The 19,780-nt window shown below is 40.8% G+C and overlaps 1 protein-coding gene and 1 long non-coding RNA gene across 9 annotated transcripts in view; one reads left to right on the forward strand and one right to left on the reverse strand.

Moving 5' to 3' along the window:
• The window catches only part of BRD4 (bromodomain containing 4), an 81,720-nt gene extending 72,228 nt beyond the window's left edge, over window positions 1-9,492 (reverse strand). For 3 of the 8 annotated variants that reach the window (XR_010378085.1, XM_064479945.1, XM_064479943.1), the window contains exon 1: window positions 9,226-9,469. The gene's annotated coding sequence lies outside the window, so the exon portion shown is untranslated. Of the gene's footprint in view, window positions 1-8,463; window positions 8,694-8,760; window positions 8,823-9,225 lie in introns of those variants that run through there. The other 5 variants (XM_064479944.1, XM_064479946.1, XM_064479942.1 and 2 more) reach the window with 5 other exon arrangements.
• Window positions 9,493-9,558: 66 nt separating this feature from the next.
• On the forward strand, window positions 9,559-11,786 carry LOC135319468 (uncharacterized). Its single transcript, XR_010378088.1, has 2 exons — window positions 9,559-9,640; window positions 10,730-11,786. It is a non-coding gene; the product is annotated as an uncharacterized LOC135319468 (long non-coding RNA).
• The last annotated feature ends 7,994 nt before the right edge of the window (window positions 11,787-19,780 follow it).

Here is a 19,780-nt window from a genome sequence, read left to right on the forward strand (position 1 = left end):
TATAAAAACCTCTAGAGGATTTTCACAAAGACAAACCAAAATGGGTGCTCCACATTATTCCTAGTAATAACTTTGTAAATGTCTGCAAAAGCAACATGCATGCAAAAAGGAAAGCCTTCAAAACCATCAGGAGCCTTTTAATTAACATAATAATTTCCCATTCTCAAAGTAAAATCCAGCAAATACATTTTAATGTATGTTCCTTGGATGGGCTTTAGGGCTCTAAAAACTGCCCCTCCCCCAAACAGGTCAATGTTCGTGCATAGAATATGCATTTTTCTGGAGCAATGTCACTTTCTCAAAGGGGCCTCCAACCTCCCCTAAAATTAAGAACTGATGCTCTAGTAAGAAGCAGCGCTTGGCTTCATCCTTGGCCTCTGGACCCCTCAATTATTCTGAGCCCCTTAAAGAACTGAATAAATCCAACAGTGAGCGAGAACTGTAGGAAAATGATTACTCTAGCAGTGCTTAACACTTGTTTTTGATTATGGAAATCTGAGTAGGCTTTCTGTAATACTAGAGGAATGCCAAGCAGCAGACTTTACAAGAACTTAAGTACAGAAACAGCCTAACAAATGGCAAAATTACAAATGTAGTTTTTGTGTGGACAAAGATGAATCCAGTGTACTGAAATGTTCTCCATTACAATTTCATTCATGCAAGCACTGACTGATGTTTACCTACCTGGTCTCTTACCCGAGTCTTCCCCTGAGCTTCCTCCTTGGTCTAAACCTTGGTCTTCCTGAGGGCTGTTTTTCTGGCCAACCTGGGCTCTATCACTGGTGGCGAGGGTTCTCTTGCCCACCCAAGAGACTACTGAGACTTGGCCTGACTTCTCCCAGAGCCCCCACAGCAACTTCCTCTGTACTTGGTACCTGGTAAGATAAACCATGTCTTTCACTTAATCCTCTACCAAGGATTTGGAATATACACACTCTTAACCATCTTCACCCTATCCTTTTTCTTGAGTAACTCATTCTAAACTTTTTTCAGCTAATTCTGGTTTATGACCTAGTATGGAAAATTAGCTTCTCTTTCAGCCATCCAAAATTTCTTGCTTCAAGTTAGGGGGTACACTCTACTTCTACTGTAAAACACAGACTGTTTAACAAAATTATCCCATCTAGCATGACTCATAATGATGAGCAAGATGTTGCTGGGGCTACCACTTGAGCAAAGCAAGTGGAAGGCAGAGACAGGATAAATGTGCCATGTTTGAGGCGAGGTGGTTCAGCATTCCTACTCTACATATGGTCAGGAACAGGCAATGATCCAAGCCAGAGTCTTCAGTCGTCAGAGCACTACCGAGGAAGGCTCACTCTTGACCTTCAGGCCAGGATATCAGAGACAGAGAACAAGCTCTGATGTCTCTGTATGAGCCCCTGGGATCGACTCCAGACTTCTCACATCAACCAACAAATTCCCTCTCATTTTAACCAGTCTTATGTGTATTATTTATACCAGAGAGACCTAGCCAATACAGCTATTTTCTAAAAGAACCGACATCTTGATTAAAAAGGTAGGAAGACAGTATTTGATAATAAAAGACAAGTAGTCCCCTCACCTCAACACACCTCTTTATATACTTGTTTTGCTTGTTGCAAACTGACAACCTTCACCACTACATGGTGAACTTTCTCACCATTCCTCAACTTCCCCATCTCACTCTACCCTCTGAAGAGCTTCCAGCAAGCAGGGTACAATGAAGAAACTGAAGATCAATGCAGTTCACTTACTACTAGAAAGCATATCCAGGACAGTCGCCCTTGGGCAAGTGATGGAGAAACAGACTGCAAAATGACCACTTGCCGCCAAATCAAGGTACCCACAGTTACCACCGAGTATCTAAAGCAAGGTTATTTCACACCACTCTGACATGATTCACAGTAAGAAACACATTTTGTCATGTACACAATAATACATAAAAATTACAAAAGGTTTTATAAATTACCCTTGAATGTGTGACACCCTTTGACATTCCCTTTGTCTCCTCTCTTAAACAATGATTGCCATCTACTAAACTCATTTCATTACCCAGAGTTTGAAAAACACATATATAAAATAAAAGTTACTTTCTCTTAAAATTCAGATTGTGGTCAAAGATCTCTGGAGTCCAAACCTATTATCCCATTTTACGTACGAGAAACTGAGGCTTGAAAGTGTATTTGACTGGTCCAAGGAAGGTACACAGCAGGTGTGGTGTGTCCCTGCGGCTCAGTTCCTTTCTTCCCTCCTTCGTGCGTGTGTGCGCGTACACACACACACACACACTGCACTGGCAGGTTCCATACTCCATGCATACTCCATGCAGTCCTCCTGTTTCAACCCTCACAATAACAATCTGCTCACCTGCAATTTATGTTTCCTCAAACATAGTGGAAAATGTTTTAAGTGCAAAATCCCCCAATTTATCTCACTCTTTTCCTTTCCTTTTACACAAAACAATCTCAAAGGCCAATTCACCCATTGGTATGTATAGGTTATTGTCTGGAGGAGGACAACTGGAGACATTAGCCACACACAAGGACACAGAAATTACTAATTTCTGTTTCTAGAAATTGCATAACACCAAGTCCAACATCTCTCCCTGGCACTTCTTCCACATTGTGCCAGTGTCTCTTGGCATAACAGCAATTAGGAACAAATAAAGAGTTTCAGCCTTAAGTGGACACCAAGACAAGAGAGATGACCAGAGGCAAAGTGAGGCCTGGACAGTTTTTCTCAAAGCCCTTTAGGCAGAGTAAAAGCAGCACACCTCCCCCAACCCAAATACAATACAGGTCAGGCTCCCCTACTCTCCCCCAATCTGAATACAATACATAAGCCAACACCCCCACCTTGTCTACCAAGTCAATGCTTAAGCATACAGATCCCATTTTACAAATAAGGAAACTGAGGTTTAGAAAGATTATGTAACTTGCCTGAAGTCAAGGCCAGAAGGGGGGAGGGCTGGGACTGAACCTCGACAGTGGACTCCACAGTTCTCCCTTTCCAGCACACAGCTCCACCCAAGCCCAACCAACTCTTCCAGCCACAGCCCAAAGACCTGGAACTTCCTACAGAGAGTAGAACAGGCCAAAACTTGTCAAGGAAAAGGGCACAGAACAGCTTATACCTAGGGTGAACTTAAAAAAGCCTTTATTTGTTAAGTATGTCACAGATTTTAAAAAATGGCTTCTTCATTCAATCACTTAATTTGTGATTAAATGCTCAGGTTTGACCAATCTGAAAAAAAGATACTCTTCAACTGAGTTTAACACAAACAAAAGGCATTCCACAGGGAACTGGATCCTGACATTACCCTAGTAAATGGTGACCAGCATCAACTGGTTCTTCTGGTCAACAGGCCCAAAGTCCACTAGCAGGAATTCAGCCTCCCAGCCAGGAATTCCACTTTCCTGGCCTGTCATCCAGCTGCCCGCCTCCCTTCCAAGGAGACCCTGACCTGTAATACAAACCTTCCTGGAGACCAGAATCCTTTCACCAAGTCCAGATGTCAACAAAACTCAAATTAGAGCCAAAGGAGGCAAGGAAGATATGGAGAGATGCTGTGCCTGTGTTCCAGAAAAACTTCCTCTACCAGTAACTTCTGGTGACCAATGTCTTTGTTCAGATAACCAGATTTTAATGAAATGATTAAATTACATTTGAGGCCTGAGGATAAACTGGACCACCTTCCCCTGTTGGATCTTTTCTCCAAACTCTGCAGGCAATATCCCAAGGTGGGTGCTCCCAGAGCTTCCTGAATTTCCATTAATTTTTATCATCATTTTTAATCTCGTATCAGATAAACACAAATCTTCATTTTAAAAACCCTATCTTCACTTTAAATTAACTCCTCCATTGATCTCTACTCACAGCTCACATGAAGGAAGGCACAACATAGAGGGGGATCTGAAAGCCACCTGGCTTATCTTGGTATCACCTAGTGATACCTGGTAACATGGTTTTGGGGCATGTCAGCTGGTACACCTTCCTAGCCCTCAGCTGCTCTACTTTAATACCTGACTACCTCTTCCAACTTTTACTCTTCACTAGGGGCAGTGACAGCAATTAAGTACCTAACTTTGGGAGGGCACAGCCTCATTTTACCCTCAAATGAAAGATGACAAGTGAAGTTGAGGGAAGGCTGAGTGACAGGCTGAAGGTCACACTGTGCCACAATGATGGCATCAGTCTTTTGAAGCAAGTCAGTAAAAACGAGATGGGACTAGATGCCAAAAGGCAGTTCAAGCCCTCCCAGGTCACCCTCCCTAGAGCATTCAGATAACACTGGGCTTCTATCACAGGGTCAGGAATTCTGAGACTTGATTTCAGGAAACAAAGTCCAACTCTGGGCAGGAGAGAGCAGAAAGGTCAAAGACCAAAATCTTCAAGACATTTCCGCTTAGAAGACTTCAGAATATACTCAAGACCGCATTTGGTTTTTACACAATTGCTACTTGTAAGGCAAAAAAATGTTAAAAACCTCACCCTTACAAGCCAAGACACTGACAAGCTTTGACTGGAGGAAGGGAAATGCATGAAACTTTTCTAGAAAACTAATTTGCATCAATTTTTCAAAAATGCACAGCCTTTGTTCTAGTGATTGTTTCTAGATATAAAAAAAAGAGAAAACTTGAAAATCATGTCCAGAAACAGCAGAATTAAATTATGGTACATTCATGATAGAATTTTAGGTAACCATTTAAAACAGAGCATTTGGAAATGTTCACAGTGTAGTATTTTTTGAAAACTTAAGCACACAATCCAGTTTTGTTACTCATACAGAAAAATAATGGCATAAAAATGGGATTAAGAAATACTAATTTTTAAAGCTTAACATCTTTTTAACACTCTGTATTTTCCAAATTTCAAAAAATGACCATGCACTACTTTGATCCAAAGAAAAAACCCCTCATAATCTCTTTTTCAAATGATACGAAACAACCAGTGCTATTCCCCCTTTAGGGTTCAGTCAAGAACAGAACAGATGGTTGCTCTGCCCTAACTTTGACACTGGATCCACTCTCCATCTATTTCTTTAGAATGGAATATATCCCATGATTTATGCTAGGACATGTGGATGCAGTTTAATCAAGTTTAATCAGTGGTAGCCTGTCTGGACTGAAAAAAAAAGTGTCTTTACAATTGCCCTTTACAACAATAGTACAAGTTTAGGGTGCATGTTCCAGATTTTCTGCGTCTCACCAGTATTTCAAATTGTTCTCTAAGAATGTACAATTTAAAAAAACAGCTAGGGATCAAACCATGCAGGCTGCACTGCATGTCAACATGCTAACATCCTTGCACTTACATTTCCTCATTCTTTTAAATGGCTACACCTCATTCCATCAAGCTTTTTAAAAACTCTCTGTGAAAGTACTAGCAAAAAACCCAATGCAATTAAAGTTATTGCACATCCACAAAAAGTTAGGTACCACGGCCTAGCAATTCCTAGTTACCCACCCAAGAGAAATACAAAATGTCCACACAAAAATCTGTACATGAATGTTCATAGGAGCACCATTCACAACAACCAAAAAAGTGGAAACAACCCAAACGTTCATCAACGGAATGACGGATAAATATAATGTGACATATCTATCCATATAATGGACTATCATTCAGTCATAAAAGAAGTACTGACTGATTCACGCTACAACACAAACCTTGAAAACATCATACCAGATTAAAGAAGCCAGACACCAAAGGTTATATATTGCATGATTCCTGAAATATTCAGAATAGGCAAATTTATAGGGACAGAGCAGATCAGTGGTTGCCAGGAGTTGATGGGATGGAGAGTGACTACTAATGAATAGGGGTTTCTTTTTGGAGGGATGAAAATGTTCTAAAATTGGTTGTGGTGGTGGCTGCACAACTCTGAATACACTAAAAACCACTGAATTGTACGCTTTAAATTGGTGAACTGTATCATCTGTGAATTATATCTCAATAAAGCTGCTATAAAAAGACTAAAAACAATAAAAGTATAATGCTCAAATCACGCATGTTATATTCAATAAATGTTTGAGGGGATGAATACAAATACATATACCATAAAAAGCCACTGTGCAAATATCTTTGTCTTCCCTTGTACACAGTAGAAGCTCAGGAACTAACTGGTGAGATAGACTGGCCAATGACACACACATGAATAAAAAGAAAGGGCTCAATGTTTAAAAAAAATTGTTTTTACTGACAAAATGAGATTCACATTAAGAAATGCTACCCATACTTGTTTATTACCCACTTCATCTCCCTCTTAAAACACTTTTCCCAGGTCAGGATTGAACCACAGCCCACATTTCAAACTGCTAAGTGGGTAACTTACAGCAGACAGTGCACAGAAGCAACTGTACGCCATGCTGGTTCGATTATTAATAAGTTCACTGCAATTTCTAGGGACCTTAACGTTATCTTAGTTAAAAATCACATTCCTTTTAAGTCACTACTGACCAGTTTGTCTACTGATAATATTTTATTAATTTAAGAGGACTTGTTTGCATTTGGAATTATGGGCATGCCAACTTCTTGCTCAATTATCTCCCCAATTTATTCACTCAAGGAATATTTTAGCTGCTCTTCTAGGTGCTGAGGACACAATAGAGAATAAAAATAGGCAAAGCCAAGCAAATAAAACTCTGCCCCCATGAAGTTTACATTTTAGTTAAAAAATAATTTTAAAAAATTCATTTTTTTTTACAAACTCATGTCTTACGTATTAAATAAAATGTCAGTACCAGCAAAGAATCCCCACAACTTTCATCTTACAAACATTCACTCTTTTCTAAACACTAAAAAATTTACGAAGATTTATGAAACGGCAGCAGTTTTCAATAACAAGCTTTTCTTTTTTTAATAAATTTGCCAGAAACATAAATACAAACATGGCTACAAGTTTATTCAAAATCAGAATTTGAAACTTCACATCCACACAATCGTGACTGACAGCAGGCTGTCAGAGCATATTTAACAGCCAGGGTCTTCAAATCATTGAGATACAAATGGGTTTTGCTTAAAGTTTAAAAAAAAAAAAAAGTAAAACTCCAATCTTCTCCTAGAATTCATAAATCTCAAGTCATTCAATAACCTGAATTGTGTAACATTAAAATATTGCATCCTCTCCACCTCCAAAAGCAAAAGTGCAATTTAGTACAAAGATCACAACAACTGACTCAAAAGGGTAACTTTTGGAAACAAAGTCTAAATTCCTTTAAACAATTCAATAATTTAGTGGAAATTTTACAAAGTGGCCAATGATTCTCTTAAGCTAGGGAAGATAGCCATATAGGCACCTCAGAACAGTCAACCGATCTTTAAAATGCAGCCACTTTCACGTTCTTTCATCTACAGACTAAATTATTCAGCTTCAGCAATTAGGCTGGGGCTGAATTCTAGCAAGATTCACACAGGTGAGCTCACGTCCTTCAGGGTAAGACCAACTAAAACCATCTTAAAAGACATTCACTCCATAGCTTAAGCCCTTAGAAACTGTTTCCTACCAAGGTTAAGATATATAGTGAATAACACGGAAGCAATGCATTGTTTCAGATCACGCTTTTCCTTTTCGGGAAAAGGGAGAGGTTTATCCTCCTCAGGTTGAAGATTCTGAGAAGGGGTTGATTATCTACAACGTCTTGGTTCAAAGATAAACCCCAGCCAAATTAAACCATAATGAATGTATTATACATTGGCAAGATCATAAAACAGACTGTGCCAACCAAAAACTTCTTGAAATTGGAAACACATTCATAAATCCTGTTGAGTATCCCTTTCTTTACAACCTCCAAGGACTAAACTCCAAGGACTAACAATTTAAGGAACCTGACAACCCCATTCATAAAAATCTCCCAACCATTATTACAGTACCAAAGACTTATGGGCTTAGAGGTACCTTTAGACTTCGTTTTTTGTAAACACCAACAGGTAGAGCTCTCTCGAAGGTAAGCAAAGACATTTCAATTCTCATTAGGTAGAGGCTCCAAGAGATCACTTTTTGCATCCAACACACAGACAAAAATGAACCCAAGGACCAAGACCATTAACCCCATCAGGCTGCACAAAACATTAAATGGGTAAACAAGCAAATAAAAACAACACTTCAAAAAACAATGCGTGGCGTTGAGTAAAAGGGAGGTTAGCCACTCAGCAAAAGCACATGACTCATCCACGGGCCTGAAAAGAAGTATTTATACTGTCCACTATACCAAAGTGGGATTTCCCATCTTCATCCAAGGCTAGGCCTTGGGGGTATCTCAGTCCGGCGAAGTTGTGCTGTTTCCGTTTGGAGAGGGGGAATCATTTTATTTCGCTGAATCACAACTCCTCCACATCCCCACCCAAAACCACCACCACGCACAAGACTGCAAATAGACCAGGCCGTGGCAAGGACGCCTGCGAGCACCGACCGAGCAAAACAAAGCGCCCAGTGAGGGGCTGCCAGGCTGGGAGTGGGTGGGTAAAGGGGGCCAGGCTCACCCCTCTGAGCACCGCTCCCGCCCTCAAGGGTCTGTCTCCAGGCAGGTGTGCAGCTGCAGCCTCCTCCCTCCACTTGGGGGTCAGCCTCGTCCTCCGCAGAGCTCCAGGGACAGCCCGAAAGATGAGGAAATCAGGGCGGGGGTGCGCTGCCCCGGCCCGGGCAAGAGGACCCAGGAGCCAGGGGAAGAGCGCGCAGGGCCCGTCCCACGAGAGCGCCCAGGCCGGGGCCGAGCTGGCTCCGGGGACCGCGGCCCGGGGCAACGGCGCCCGCGACCACCAAGCCGGGCCCGGACTTACCCGGGCCGGGCGCGCCGCGGGCTCCGCAGCGGCCGCTTCCTCCTCCTCCTCCTCCTCACTTGACAAAATGGCGGCGACAGGAAGTGCCGGGCGCCTCGGCCCGCCCCCCGCCCGCCCCCGGCCACCCGCCCTGCCGCTGAGCCCGCGCCCCCCGCCCGCGCCCCTGCCCTGACGACCGACCGGAGACAGGGGACGACGGCGCCAACTGCGGGGCGCCCGCGAGCCGTCCTGCCGCCCCGACGCCAACAGCGCAGGAGGCCCGGGCCCGGCGCGAGTGGCGCGGGGACGCGGGAGGCCCGCAGGCCTGAGCCCGCGTCGCCCCGGCCTCCCCGCCCCCGCGCCGCGCCGATGGCGTAGCTGCTGGCGCACCGGCCCCATTACGCAATGCAGGTTACGCGGGCCGCGCCGCGAGTTCCCGCCAGCTGCCCCGAGCCGCCCGCCGCTCCGAAGGGCACTGGTCCTCACCTGAGACTCTAGGCCGCACGCCGCCCCCGCCGGCCGCCTGCCGCCGCCGCCGCCCCCTCCTCTTCGGGCTGCCTGCGCGGCGTCGGGGCCCACCCGCCGCGCCCGCCGCTCCGCAGCACTCACAGGCTCCGCTCTCCCGCGGGCACTGCCAGCAACTGCCGCCACCGCAGCCACCGCTTCGGTTCCTCGGCTGCGGGAGAGCAGAACAAACAGCCCTGCTGCTGCTGCTGCTGCCGCCGCCGCCGCCGCCGCCGCCAGCGCCCTGACGTCACCGCGCACGCTGCGTGCGCGGCCACGCGCCGCCGCCGCCGCCCGGCGTGCGCGCCCCGAGACGGTTCTTCTGCGCGAGCGAGCTTAAGACAGCTGGCGGCGAAGAGGTCAGTGGAGAAAGCCAGCGCTCGCGGCCTTCGGGAAGGTAAGAACCCCTCAGACCAAGAGGGCTGAGGAGAGTTACTGCAGAGAGAGGAGACCCCGCAGACCGAGGGAGGGGATGCCTTGGACTGAGGGAGGGGACCCGATAGACCGAGGAGAGGATGCCTTGGACTGAGAGAGGACCCCGCAGACCGAGGAAGGGGATGCCTTGGACTGAGAGAGGGGGCCCCCGCAGACTGAGGGAGGAGACCCCGCAAACCAAGGGACCCGACGGAGGGGAAACTGAAGGTTGAGCCTGAGGGAAAAGATCTGAAGGCAGAGGGAGACGTCCAAAAATTTAGACCCTCAAAGAGAGGGAGGACAGTGAGGCGAGGGCCCATAGACTGACGGCAGAGGCCGAAGAGAGACACCTGTCTGAGGGGGCGGCCCTGGTGAGGAGGCCAAAGGGTGTTGAAGGAGGCTGGGGTCGGGTGGTGCTGGAACGCTAAGGGAGAGAGTTGCGAAGAAGGCGCTGGGTTGAGGTGAAGGAAGGGAGAGGAGGCTGTTAGCGAGGCTGAGGAGGCGTCTTTCTTGGCTGGCTGGCCGCCACTAGGATCTAAAGGCTGGAAGGTGCTGGACTCTGGGCCTTGAACGCTCTCCCTCCAGTTGTCCCCCAGCTGACCTCCTTTTCACCCTTCAGATGCAAACCACAAGCTAGCGCTATAAAACGAAGAGATTAGGCTTAGGTTGCTTACGGTTTCAATGATGATACTGTTCAAGTTTTCAAGTGGGGAACCATAACTTCCTTTCCCTTTTTGCCCTTATCATCACTCTTTTAGCATTTTAAGTCCCATCTTTTAAAGAGAGCAAATTGAGTTCTTCTAAAAACCCTAGGTAATTAAAAAAATTCCTGATGGCCCCTTCTTTCAGAACATATGGATACACTAGAATAGTCGGGAAATAGTTTTGTCTCTATGGTGTTTACTCACTCTTCACTGAGGGCAATCGTAAATTACTGATAGGTCCTGGGCAAAGACTTAATTTTACCCTTTATTTTAACAAAGCATGAAGTAATAAATCATTGAGTGCAAGAAATAAAGGAGGTAATTGTAACTGTTTCATTAGTAAGATTCCTTCTAATTTTGTATTACAGAACATTGAAATTTGTGAATATCTCTGGTTCCTAATTTTACATCCTTGGCAATTTGCAGAATATGATCAGAAATGGAAAAAGGATAAGAAGGTACCCAGAGCTATATGAATATGGAATAACAACTTTTTTTTTTAAAGGAAACTGGAATGTATCCATTTTAAGCTGACCTTCCCCACAGTTGTCTTGTTGCATTAACTACTTAATTTATTGTTGTTGCTGACAGTAAATGGTTTTGGAAGCATTTGGAGCTGCCAGTTTGCAAGGCGTATAATAAAATCTTTTGTTATGCTTCATTTTCGACAGAACTATCATCTAGCTTGATTTACTGGACTCAACTAGGGGGCTTTTGGCTATTGGTAGAAGTCAAATCCAACCTGAAGAGAATTTACAAGCTGTAAAGGCAGCTCCAAAAGCTTTTCCAAAAATCTTTTAGAATAACAATGTCTCATTCTTTTTATCTTCCGCAGTGCATAGCCTGACTCCTCACAGATAGCTCAAACTCAGAACATATTTTATCCAGTTAAGACAGTTTAATACAAATAGTCTTATTTAATGGTTCACATTTTGAATAAGCTCTTTTATTTTCTCTTGTTATTACTGTGTTTGCAATACTAAAACCCAGTCGGAAGAGATTTATAAAAATATTAAGGTATGAAACATGAAGTACATAATATATTTCTGACTTGTTTTAAATATGTATTACTCATTTTTAATAAAGTAATACATGAAATCATTTTAATTCAACAATACAAAAGAATTAGCGGAAAAATAGTGTCCCCCTTCACCTTTCCCCTCCCGCACCAGAGTAATCACTGTTATCACTTTGATGTGTTTTAGACCTGTGCTGTCTGATATGACAGCCACTGGCCACATTGGCTACTGGGTGCTTGAAATGTAGCTGACCTAAATTGAGATGTGCTTTAAATGTAAAATACACATTGTATTTCAAAGATGTAGTATGAAAAAACTGTAAAATATCTTACTTTTTTTTTTATTGATTACATGTTGAAATAACTTTTTATATATTGGGTTAAATAAAATATTACATTTAATTTTACATGTTTCTTTTTACTTTTTTAATGTGGCTACTAGGAAATATGACATTATAGATATGGCTTGCAATGTATTTCTGTTGGACAGCACTGGTCTAGACTTTTTATTCTATGTATCAGAATGTATCTACATATAGAAATAATTTTGTTGTTATAAAACAAAAGACATCATTCTGTACCTGTTAATTTGTAACATGCTTTTTCATTTAATACATTTTGGAAGTCACTCCACGTGAATACTTGAAGATCTGTCTAATTGGGAGATAACTTGGAGATAATATAGTATTTTAACCTGGTATGGGATATATCACCATTCTCCTATTATATACATTTAATTCATTTCCAGGTCTTCTATCATAATAACCAGTATTATGATAAGCATTCTCACACATTTTCATTTTCTTTTCATACTTGTCAGTATTTTTCCAGGTTGGAAAAATTGTACAGTATTTTCTTAAAAGCAGGAGTAAATTTATATAGCATGATCAGCTTTGGAAAAGCTAGATATGTCTCATTTGTTATAACCCAAATCCATGCCCACTTTCCAATGAAAACTTAGCCATGAAGTTATAGTCTGGAATTTATGGTTAGGGCCTAGCAATGGTGAGTAACTCACTCAAGATCACGTATTTACATAGTTTTAAACTCAGATCTCTTGACTCCACGAAGAATGCCTGCATTTTCTCTCTAGCGTAGGAGTTGACAGATTTTTTCAGTGAAGAGCCAGGTAGTCGATATTTTTGGCTTTGTGGGCCATACATTCTCTGTAACTTTGTGGATCTTTGTAGCTCTGCCATTGTAGTGCAGAAAGAGTCTTAGTTAACACATAAACAAACGGATGTGGCTGTGTTCCAATAAAACTTCATGGATAGTAAAATTAGAATTTCATGTAAATTTCAGGAGTCACAAAATAGTATTCTTTTGATTTTTTTTTCAACATTTGAAAAAGGTATAGCCATTCTTAGCTGGAAAGCTGCACAAAAACAGACGGCAGTCCACATTTGTCCCATAGGCAGCAGTTTGGTGACCCCTGCTCTAGAATCTCAAGTTTAGAGAAATGGAAATTTCTTTACCATTATACAGAAGCTATTCTGCTTGCAACATTTTTCAATTAGTAGTTTGAGGGGAGCAGTTTTAGATTTACATTAAAATTGAGTAGAAAGTCCAGAGTTACCCTACACCTCCTCACTTCCCCTAGTGTGGTACATTGATTAGACTTGATGAGCTAATAATGATATATTATTATTATTGACTAAAGCCCATAGTTTACATAGGTTTCACTTTTTGTATTGTATATCCTATGGGTTTTGACAAATGTATAATGACATGTATTCACTATTGTGCTTGCCGATTTTTAATTAATTCATAAACTATCTAAGAACGAAAATAAGCTTCAGAATAAAGCACTACAATATTGTCAGCCACAAATAGGTATGAGATGGCTCTAAGGGTCATTTTAGTTTCTGCTACTTCATCAATATTTATTTTGCTGTGTTTTTGCTTAGTTTCGAAGTGTTTTACAAATATCATTCACTATCACACTTAAAATAATGAGATTGTTGGAAGACCTAGTGTGAAAAGCCATACAATTGAGATTTTAAAAAAGGAAGTGATTTAAAAAAAAACAGTTTCAAAGTGGAAAGAAACTGCAAATGTTGCACATGGGATAAAAATGCTCAAGAGGAAGGAGACTGGAGGTCAGAGAGGGAATGTAGAAAGCTGTTTGGCCTTATCTGATGAAGTTAAGGCTCCACATACTCAGTGGCCCACTGATTCCATTCCATGGAAACTCTTGATGACACACTCAGGAAAGTTCAGAATAGCACTGTTCCTAAGAGCCCACACTGAAAACAACCCAAATGTCCATCCGTGGTAGGATGATTAGATTGTGATACAATGAAAATAAACAAATCACAGCCACATACAACACAGATGAAACGTACAAACATAATGGGAAACCAAAGAAGCAAGGCATATGTGCATATGTGATGAGTCCGTTTCTATGTTGATTTCTAAAACAGATAAAAATAAACTGAAGTTTTTAGGGAAATAAAACTGTAAAGAAAAATAAGAGGGAACTACCACTGGTGACTTGAGAGGGCAATCAGGAAGGGATGAGGGGGATGGTGCAGGTGGCCAGTTTCTGAGTTACTCTTTTTTTTTTTTTAATTTACTTTCCAAATCAAAGACCTGGCATGGCCTTGCTTGTTCCCTTTTGTATGTGTGTGGTAAAAAAAAAACAAACACAACATAAAATCGATCCTCTTAAATTTTTAAATATACAGTACTGTTAACTTTATACAGCTTGTCTTTTTCATCTTACATGACTGAAAAGTATTCTGCTTCTTGACTATGCATTTGCTTTGTAGTTCACTCTACTATATGTTTTGTGCATATTTTGTGTTATAGTTCATTTTTTTTAAGGAGAAGAAAGTATGAATCATATAAACATAGAAAACTGTGCCTAAGTGAGAGAACTGAATAGAAAAGGTTAATGATGAAGTTGAAATGAACAAAATTCTGTATGTATGGCCAGGAAATGAGGAGCACTGCAGGCTTCCTTCCAGTTTAAGAATCACACAGAAGGCTGGTAATTTAAAAGCTTATTGGCTAAGTATGGTGAAAAGTGTTCCTGGTAAAATATTGGTCATAAGCCACTGATGGTCCCACAGGTCAAGCCCTTGTGGAATCATCATGGAATCAAAATGAATGGCAATGGACCAAGTGAGCCTGCTCCAGCTGCTACAGAAACTTCTCTTTGGCATTTGCTGAGCAGGATGGGTTTCTTGCCTCGACAGATTTTCACTAAGTTGAAGCCAGCCTATTTTGGTGAAGGATGCCTGATAGAATTTATTTCAGCAAGGACTTCATGAATAAGCCCATTTAAAAGCTTTATTGGAATAACCTGCTCTCATAGGTGTAAGTACATGTCAGGATTGAAAGCTTATGTCTCTTTTGTTCCTTTCATTTTCAAGACAAATGGGCTGATGAAGCAGGTTCTTGGAACCTCATATGTTTGTAAGAAGAACATCTGAAATTAGGAGTTTGGGATTAACACCCTACTATATATAAAATAAGTAAGAACCTACTGTATAGCACAGGGAACTATTTTAATATCTTCTAATAACCTTTAATGGGAAAGAGTTTGAAAAAGTATATATAGGTATATATGTGTGTGTGTGTGTGTATATATATATATGGAATCACTTTGCTGTACACCTAAAACTAACAACATTGTAAATCAACTATATTTAAATTAAAAAAATAGAAGAGCATTTATATCCATATTTATTCTAGTATTGACTGGTAGGCAGTTTTCAAAAACGGCCCCCAATCATCTCTCACCTCCTGATATTCACACCCTATTGTAATCTCCTGCCTTTAAGTATGGGCTGGACCTGGTGAGTTGCTGGTAACAAAGAGATTATGGCAAGAGTGATGGGATGTTACTTTCATGATTAGGTTACAAAAGACTGACTTTCATCCAGCTGGACTGTTTTGCCTTCAGAGCTTGCACATTTTGGTGAAGCAAGCTGCCATGTGTCAGAGAGGCCCATGTGGCAGGGAACTGAGGGTAGCTTCTGATCTTTGCCATTGAGGGGCTAAAGCCCTCAATCCAACAGCTCCAAGGAATTTAGTTCTGCCAACAAACACATTAACAGCATTGAAACTAGATCCTTCCATAGTCAAGCCTTCACATGAGACCACAGCCTTGGCCATCACTTTGACTGCAACCTTATCATTCCAACTAAGGGCGCAGCTAAGCCACACCTGGATTTCTGACTCCCAGAAATTTTGAAATAATAAATGTGCTTTAATTTTAAAGCCACTAAATTTTGGAGTAATTTGTTATGATTCAATAGATAACTAATACATCCTGGGACCAAATATCCCCTTTCCCTAGGGAAGACATATTTCAGCCTTAGTGGAGTTGATGAATAGTGTAGAAAGCAAATTCTTCCTTCTCCCCAAATATTCCCTTAGGTTCCTTTGGTTTTGCACTGTTGAACTAGACAAAGCATATTTTGAACACTGGAATATTGTTGTGGTCTTAGTTCGAGACAATTAGTATTGTCATTTTAATTCTCTTCCAATGGGAAGGAATTAAGGACTTAAGACTCTCTAAGGAGGCTACAGTTTACCATATGGGGGCCATTGTAGTAGACATTTCACACATTCTGTTCTCCTCAAGTTAGTCACTGGTTCTTGGGGGTTATCTCTAAAGAGGAATTCTTTTTAAAGATAATTTCATGGCAGCAAATAAGGGAAATTTGTGGTGCATTTGTGCACTCTCTCTTCATTCCTATTTAGAAAAATACTCCCAAATATTTGTAGGCATCTAAGAAGCTAAGGTCCCCAGGCATTTCCCATGGGGCAAGTTGAGGGTTTGTCGTGCCTATCTGGGCAGGTTGTTGAGCAAAGATTTGATACATGCACTCGTGATGCCTAAGCCCAGCACGCACTAAATAGCCAACATGTTGACTCAAAGTTAGATCCCAAAAGATGTTATGTCCTTTATGTTCTTTATTCAGGTAATCCAGTTTAAATGGATTGGCTGGAATTGGAGTATTTGCAGAAACCTAGACAAATGGTCTTCCACATAAACTTAATGGAAGTTAATACGTAATCAGTTAGGAGAACAATTACTGAGGCTGTAAGTGACTTTAAAAAGAAATGTTACAAGGATGCCAGCAATGGGTGGGAGTTCTAGCCAGAGGGATCAGGCAAGAAGAAGACAGGAAAGTCATCCATACAGGAAAGGAAGAAGTAAAACAACCTCTGTTCACAGATGACATGATCTTACACATGGGAACTCCTAAAGGACACACCCAAAAAACCTACCAGGGCTATTAAGCAGATTCAGGAAAGTTGCAGGATACAAGATCACACAAAAATCAGATGTATTTGTATACACTAGCAATGAATAATCCAAAAGTGAAATTAAGAAAAGTATTCCATCTACAATTGCATCAAAAGAACACTTAGGAATAAATTTAATAAAATAAATACAGAAGTTATACACTGAAAAAGTATAAAACTGCTTAAGTTAAAGAGGAACTAAATAGTTGAAAGACATCCAGGTTAATGAATTGGAAACCTTAACGTTTTAAAGATGGCAGCACTCCCCAGATTGATCTGTGGATGCTATGTAATTCCTATCAGAATACCAGCTGACTTCTTTGTAGAAATTGATAAGCTGACCCTAAAATTAATATGGAAACTCAAGGGACCCAGAATAACCAGAAGAATCTTGAAAAAGAAAATTCGAAGATTCACACTTCCCAATTCCAAGTCTTACTATAAACCTCCTGTGTAGTACTGGCATCAGGACAGATATAGAGGGCAAGAGAACAGAATTGAGAGTCTAGAAATAAACCCATGTAGCTGTGGTCAACTGACTTTTGACGGTGCCAAGACCAATGGGGAGAGAATAGTCTCTTTTAATAAATGATGCTGAGACAACTGGATAATCACATGGAATAGAATGAAGTTGAACCACATACCATATACAAAAATTAACTCAAAATAGATCATAGATGAAAGGATAAAGATGTGGTATATATATATTATACATAATGGAACACTACTCAGCCATTAAAAAAATAAAATAATGCCATCTGCAGCAATATGGATGGACCTGGAGATTATCATATTATGCAAAGTAAGAGAAAGACAAATATATGATGTCACATATATGAAATGTAAAATATGATACAAATGAAATTATTTATAAAACAGAAACGGACTCAGATATAGAAGACAAACTTATGGTTACCAAAAGGGAAAAGATGGGAGGGATAAATTAGGAGTTTGGGATTAGCAGATACAAACTACTGTATATAAAATAAACAAGATCCTACTGTATAGCACAAGGAAGTATATTCAGTATCTTATGATAAACCATAATGGAAAAGGATATGAAAAAGAATATATAAACTGAATCACTTTGCTGTACCCCAGAAGCTAATACAACATTGTAAATTTGTCAATTTAAAAAAAAAGAAAAAATAGATCATAGACCTATGTATAAAAGGTAAAACCATAAAACTCTTAGAAGAAAACATAGGGATAAAGCTTCATGACCTTGGATTTGGCAGTGATTTCTTACATATGACACCAAAAGTACAAGCAACAAAGAAAAAAGATAAATTGGACTTGACCAAAAACAAAAAAATTTTTGCATCAAAGGGCACTATCAAGGGAGTGAAAAGACAGGTCACAGGATGGAAAAAAATATTTGCAAATTATATCTCTGGTAAGTGTTGAGTATCTAAAATATATAAAGAACTCTTACAACAAAAAACACAACCAGATTTTAAAATGGGGTGAAGAAGTTGAATAGATATTTCTTCTAAGATAAACAAATGACCAGAAAGCACATGAAGGGATGCCCAGCATCATTAGTCTTTTGGGAAATGCAGCTCAGAACCACAATAAGATAATCAAGTATCATTTCATACCCACCAGGATGGCTAAAATGAAGGGGGTCAAAAAAAAAAAAAAAAGGACGAAGAAAAGGAATATAAGTATTAGTAAGGATGTGGAGAAATTGGAACCCTTGCAAATTGCCAATGTGAATGTAAAATGGTGAGGCTATTGTGGAGGTTTGGTGGTTCCTCAAAATTTTAAACATAAAAACTACCATATGACCTAATAATTCCTCTTCTAGGTATATACCCAAAGGAATTGAAAACAGGTACTCAATACTTGTTCAAGAATGTTCCTAGCAACACTATTCACAATGTGATGTTGAGCTTAGAAGCCACTTTTTCAGTAGTGCCAAGTATTTATATCTCACTTAATTCTGATAACCATCCCTGAGAATACATTGTCCCCTACCCCACCATATTGTCCCCTAAAGTGAATTCCAGTTTCTTTATATCCAAAGTATACACTCAACCAGATAGTGTTTTGAGAGGAGGTGCATAGACTCTAAGACTGATTGCAGAAAGCCAACTAACCACATAGGCCTTAGTGTTCTCTTACAAGATGAAGGAGGTGGCCCAGAACTTTCTCAATTATCAAAGAGCCATCAACGTCAAATCAGTGCAAAGCTGTGTTCATGGGTTTTTATTTCCATGGCCATCTTTTTATTGAGCACTCCAAAGAGGCTGCTGCAAAAAATAGTAATAAAATGCTACAAGGCTCTTCTACTGTAAGTTATAAAATTCTACTTGAACTCTGCGGTGCCTGTCTAATCATTACTGGCCACACTTCTGGTGAGCAAGGATCACTTTCAGCCAAGTCATCAAGCAGCAGAAGTGATCTCTTTATGGTCCAAAGTCTAATTGGAGAGGCTTTGGTAATACTGATCATGTACTCTTGAAGGAGCACTTTACTCATTACATTGTACTGTTTCCCCTTTTACAACTGTATTAATTTCATAAAAACCCAATGAAATTACACAGGCCCACAATATTACATAAAGTTGAAACTAGGCTGCCAGTCCTAAGGGTTTTTTTTTTGTGCTTGTGAATAGCAGGGATTGCCAAATTCTCTAAATCTGTTTGTAAATAATAAAGGTACTCTATGAAAAGTTCATGGCCATTGGTGTCTCAGGGGCCTGTGTATTAATCTAGGTAGTGGGGCCCTAAAAGTTACTTAACCTCCCTCTCAGGTTTCTCCCCTACAGATGGGAAATAACTGATAAAGGTTAGTTCCCAGTGAGGAAGCTTGCAATTTATTCCCATCATCTCAGGAATACCAGGGCACCCCTTTGTGCAACCCAGGTAATTACTCCCCATCTTGAGGAGATGAGGTTTGACTGGCTTAAGTTTAGGAATAAGATGATTCACGTCACATCGTTTCACACCTGGTGAGGGGTGGAACAACTTAACTGAAATTTAGATTTAATGACAGGCCTTCTATGAATTTTACAAGAAAAGCAAAACAAAGCAGTATAGTTTTGTTGTCCTTTTTCAGATTACTTATGCTCAATACCACCACCATTTTTGCCTCAAGAGAAAAAGCTTCAAAGGTCGTGTGTGATCCGTGGCTA

This window comes from Camelus dromedarius, chromosome 27 (genome assembly GCF_036321535.1).
Source record: "Camelus dromedarius isolate mCamDro1 chromosome 27, mCamDro1.pat, whole genome shotgun sequence".
In the NCBI taxonomy this organism is placed as follows: domain Eukaryota; kingdom Metazoa; phylum Chordata; class Mammalia; order Artiodactyla; family Camelidae; genus Camelus; species Camelus dromedarius.